This window comes from Chenopodium album, chromosome 4 (genome assembly GCF_948465745.1).
Source record: "Chenopodium album chromosome 4, dcCheAlbu1.1, whole genome shotgun sequence".
Classification (NCBI taxonomy): Eukaryota; Viridiplantae; Streptophyta; class Magnoliopsida; order Caryophyllales; family Amaranthaceae; genus Chenopodium; species Chenopodium album.
The window spans coordinates 45,561,695-45,567,283 of NC_137837.1; the positions used below are offsets into that span (position 1 = coordinate 45,561,695).

Below are 5,589 nucleotides of genomic sequence, written 5' to 3' on the forward strand. Positions count from 1 at the left end.
CGAAGGGCATTCTACGATATGCAAAAGTGCCATAAGGGCATGTAAAGGTGGTCTTTTCCTGATCTTCAGGGTGAATCGGAATTTGGAAAAATCCCGAATACCCGTCCAAATAGCAAAAGAATTTGTGGTTGGCTAACCTCTCAAGCATTTGATCAATAAAGGTAAGAGGGAAGTGATCCCTTTTAGTGGCGATATTTAATCTACGATAGTCTATGCACATACGCCACCCTGTTACAGTTCTAGTGGGAATTAATTCATTTTTATCATTAGTTATCACAGTCATCCCACCCTTCTTCGGTACGACCTGCACAGGACTTACCCACTTGGAGTCAGAAATAGGATAGATGATACCTGCATTAAGTAATTTCATCACCTCTTTCTTGACTACCTCCTGCATGTTGGGATTTAATCTTCGTTGGGGTTGAATGCAGGGCTTGTAATTTTCCTCTAGATGAATCCTGTGCATGCAAAAATCAGGGCTAATACCCTTGAGATCATCAATACTGTACCCTATAGCCCTCTTATGGGTTTTGAGGACCCCTAGAAGTTGGGAAGATTGTAGGTCAGTGAGTGCAGTACTGATGATCACGGGGTGTAGTTTTTGTTCATCTAGAAAAACATATTTCAAATGAGAAGGGAGAGGTTTTAGCTCAGGTTTCTTGACCTCTGCAGGTTTTGATTCCTAAACTAAATTTACTACCTTCATTGTCTCCTTGGGGCTTAACTCTTCTAAGGAAAGAGCCTTTTCAATATCTTGTACCTCATTACCCCAAACGCTTGAATTGTCGCTGAATAAGTTCCCGCAGAGAAATTCCTGTAAGGGATCCTTCGCAAGAACCTGTGGTAAACTATCAACACAAATATCGTCCATTATATCAATTGTATCAATATAACAACAATTTCCCTCTAACATAGGCCCTTTCAAAACCTTCCCTAAATTAAAGGTAACATTATCGTCACCTACAGAAAGGGTTAGTTTACCATTTTTCACATCAATAATCGCTCCTGCAGTGTGGAGGAAAGGCCTACCTAATATAATGGGTATTTGTGTATCCTATGCCATATCTAAAACAACAAAATCAACCGGAATAAAAAATTTACCAACCCTGACAGGTACGTCCTCTAAAATACCTAAGGGATATTTTACCGAACGATCTGCCATTTGCAAAGTTATATTAGTAATTTTTAATTCTCCCATATTTAATTTAGCGCAGATAGATGATGGCATGATACTGACATTAGCACCCAAATCACATAAAGTTTTATCAATAAAAACATTCCCAATGTGACAAGGGATAGAAAAACTACCGGGATCCTTTAATTTAGGAGGGGATTTATTTTGCAAATAAGCGCTACACTCCTCTGTGAAAGCTACAGTTTCTACTTCATTAAAGGCCCTTTTCCTAGTCAGAATGTCTTTCATGAATTTAGCATAAGCAGGTACTTGAGTGATTAAATCAGTGAAAGGAACTGTTACCTGCAGGTTTTTCACAACCTCTAAAAACTTACCGAATTGTTTATCAAGCTTACTCTTCAGTTGTCGATTAGGGAATGGAAGCTTGATAACTGGGCTCTACACATCTCCTCCCTTATCCTGCAATTTACCCTGCACAGAAACATTAGTAGGGTTAGTATCTATTTGTAGCCCTGCAGGGCTAGCAGGATTACCGTTTGGTATAGAGGAATCTAGATCAGGAACTGGTCCATCTTCCTTTGGCATAGGAGGTCCATCATAATGTGAACCACTCCTTAGAGTGATTGCATTAGCATGATCTGTAGGATGGATAGGTTGTGATGGTAGAGCTCCCTGCTGACGGGATTGTAGGGTAGATGAAAGTTGTGCAATTTGATTGTCCATGATTTTATTATGGGCTAGAATAGAATCAATTTGCGCATCCCTACTCTCCATATGCTTTTGCATATTGGCAAGCATTGCTCTAATTTCTGTCATGGCAGGGTCGGAAGATGATGAGGGGGATGCTTGGCTTTTCTGGCCGGCATTAGGATGATAATATTTTTTCTGTGGTGGTGTTTGCTGTTGTAGTTGTTGTGGAGGTGGAGGGTTTTGTACATTGGTACTCCGGTATGAAAGATAAGGATGGTTTTTATAACCGGCATTGTAGGAATTGGAATAGGGGTTATTTTGCCTATAGGTTTGAAAGGCATTAACTTGTTCCATAGAGCTCCTACAATCTTGCTCCCAATGACCTACGATTCCACAATTTTCACAAAAAGCTTCATGGTTAGCAACAGCAGAAATATTAGCTACAGATTTAGGAGCAGCAGTAAGATTATCTAATTTTTGACAAATAGATGTTAATTGAGCTTGCAAAAAGGATACGGAATCGACATTATGTTTTCCCTTATTTGCAAACCCCCTCGGATTCCCATATTGGGAATTGTGTATTTCCATGTCTTCGATAACCTGTCCTGCATCATCCACATTTAAATTCATAAACCTCCCACTAGCTGCCAAATCTAGTACTGATCTAGAAGAATTTCCAAGTCCATTATAGAATGCTTGGATCAATTGCCATTGTGCTAGATTGTGGTGGGGGCACTCTCTCTGTAGATCCTTGAACCTCTCCCAAGCCTCATATAATGTTTCATCGGCCTCTTGAGCGAAGTTCTGAATAACACTTCTTAGCACCGCTGTTCTCTCTGCAGGATAATATTTATTATAGAAATTCAAAGCAAGAGTTTCCCAGTCAGTAATACCAAGTGCAATTCTATTCAAACCATTAAACCATAATTTTGCTTTTCCACATAATGAAAAGGGAAAAAGAATCTCCCTGATTTAGTCCTGCGTAACCCCGACTTGTCTAATGGTGTTACAATATTGGCAGAAATCTGCGATGTGAAGATTAGGATCTTCACCCTTAGCTCCGCTGAACTGCTTCCTCTCTATCATAGTGATAAATTGGGGCTTGATCTCAAATTGAACTCCATCTAGAGCCGGAGTAGGAGTAAGGTGCGGGAAATCTGTGAGCTTCGGTTGCGAATAATCACTGAGTTTCTTCTGGGCCGTCATCTCTGATTCTGAATCTGAAGGAATATCTATATCACTAGAATCAAGGGGAGGATCTCTTCGATTGTTTCCTCCTCAGAACCCGCCAGAATTTGTCTACAGAGTCTCCTTTGCCTATGAAAAGAACGCTCGATCTCAGGATCAAAAGGGATGTCACCTGATCTAGAACACCTGGGCATAAACAAAGAACTAAAGACAAATATGAGATTTGCCTCAAAGAACTAATGTTCTCTGAGGCAAAAGGGGGGATAATCTAGACTACAAAAATATAATCAGAAAATAAAAATAAAACCGTCTCCCCGGCAACGGCGCCAAATTTTGACAGGGTAAAGTCGTATCCCCTAATAAAAAATAATTACCTAAATCACTAACTACAGTAGATAGGGAAGTAGGGTCGAACTCCACAGGGAAACAGGTCTTTTTAATTCTAATTAATTATTATAATCTAAATTATCTAAGTAACCAATATTTTTAAGTATGAATTCTATACTACGAAGAATAAGTTTAGGGAGAAAAAAAACAATAATAAGGAAGCCTAGGGTCACAGGTTCACCAATAATTAATATTCCGGGATAGAACGAAGTAATTGATAATTAACAATGCACAGATAACATGATTAACAGGCTCTCGCAATTTATTAATCAACATAGACCTAACAGGCTCTCGCAATTTACTAGACCTAAGTTCCTATTAAAATTAGCCTTTAATATTAAATCAACATCTGCTCGATTCATCAATTCAATAATATTGCTAAACATTCACAATCAAATTACATCTGCTCGATTCATAATCTAATTGCAAAGAATTAAAACAGTTCAATAGGAAATTATCATGCAATATCAATAATCAATAATAACAAACTATCCCTTCATATTAATTATGGATCCCCATAAACCCTAGAATGGAACTACTCACTAATCATCATAACTAAGCCAATCAAGTAAATAATTAAAAGCATAATCAAGAAAGCAATTAAAATAGCTGAAATTAAAAGGGACGAAATTGTACCAAGAATAAATCTGGAATTAAAGGAAGTATTAAGAACAAAAGTTTAGAGAGAATTTAAGAGAGAGAAAAATACTAAGTAGAGAGAGAAAGTCTAAGAGAAAGAGGTCCGTAATTATTCCGTACAAAAACGTATATAAACTTCTCCTAAAACAAGAATTAAACTAAACTTAATCAGACTCTAGGAAAAACACGCGCCCGATCGGGCGAAGGGCCGCCCGATCGGGCCCGCCTGATCGGGCATATGCTTTCCCGATCGGGCCCGGTCTTCATCTTCGAGGCTTGGACTTCAAAAGTGGTCGTGTCCTTCTAGCTTCCGTAGTCGATCCAATAAGGCCCGGGAAAATGCTCCAAGAGTGCAATTTCCTGTAAAATACAACCAAAACCACGAAAACACTAGAACACACAAATTAGTAATAAAAGTGGCCCGAAAGAGCCAAAAACACTACTAATAATCACCACGGGACGGGGGTGAAACACTATATAAAATAGACATATCAAGTAGCTACCCTTTTTCCCTTTTCTCATACCCTTTTTTCAAGAAGATTCAACCATATCCCTTACACTCCTATATCCCTCTCTTCCTTTGTCAATGAGCCTATTGGGGACCCCCTTGTCTATGGTGATTTGTATGTGGCTCATTTGTCCCTAATTGAGGAAAAGGGTGATGTTGCCACCCAAAAATATTGTGAGGAGAGTTTGCCTTCTTCGTATTCTTCTTTTTCCTTTTCTTATTTTGTTGAATTTTCTTTTGATTCTTCTTCCTTTTCTTGGCATCTCTCTCCTCATATGTGTGCACTAAGCTTGGTGCATGCCTTATTTTTGTCATGTGCATACTTGCTTTCATATGAAATGTGTAGTAGTGCATTTGACAAGCTCTTACGTGCATTGAATTATTATTTTCTAGAGCATTCAAGCTTGGATCTTAAGTAAGCCTTTCTCGGGAAGTAACCCGTGTTTTATTGCTTTCATTTTCTTTTAGTTTTAGAACATATTTTATCTCATGGAAATATTTGTGTGCCTTTTGCTAGGTACATGACTTGATATAGTTTGGTGCTTCGATTTGGATCAATAATCAAGGAAGTTTGACTCCTATGTTTGCTAGCATATGGAAGGCAAGATTCAATTCTTGAGGAAATGAGTTTTGAAAGGTTTAATTGGGTCATTTGCGGGTATTTACACCCACCTAATATCCGGCGATATCCTTCCTTGCTCTTTCTAAAGTGGATGAGGACTTGTTGGACATATGTTGGCTTGATTAAATTGATCTCCTTGTTTTCCCCTCCCCATTATTTCATTTATGTTTGAGTGTAATGTCTCATTCAAGCCTGGGAGAGGGTTTTCTATCATGTTTGGTAGGATTTTGATTCATATATACTTTGCCCCTTTGTATATGCATTTCCATGTTTTTATTTTGAAATAGAAATAAAAAAAAAAAACTACAAAACGATTTTTGTTTCTATCAAGGAAAATTTGCAATTTGTTTTTCTTTTGTTCTTGCTTTGGACATAATACTTTTGGACTTGTATAATTGAATGCTTTTATTCATACATGGT

General features: G+C 38.1%; 1 non-coding gene across 1 annotated transcript; it reads left to right on the forward strand.

Annotated features, from left to right (window-relative positions):
• The first annotated feature begins 2,543 nt into the window (after window positions 1-2,543).
• Window positions 2,544-2,650, forward strand: LOC145629770 (small nucleolar RNA R71). Its single transcript, XR_014111918.1, has one exon. It is a non-coding gene; the product is annotated as a small nucleolar RNA R71 (small nucleolar RNA).
• Window positions 2,651-5,589: the final 2,939 nt, after the last annotated feature.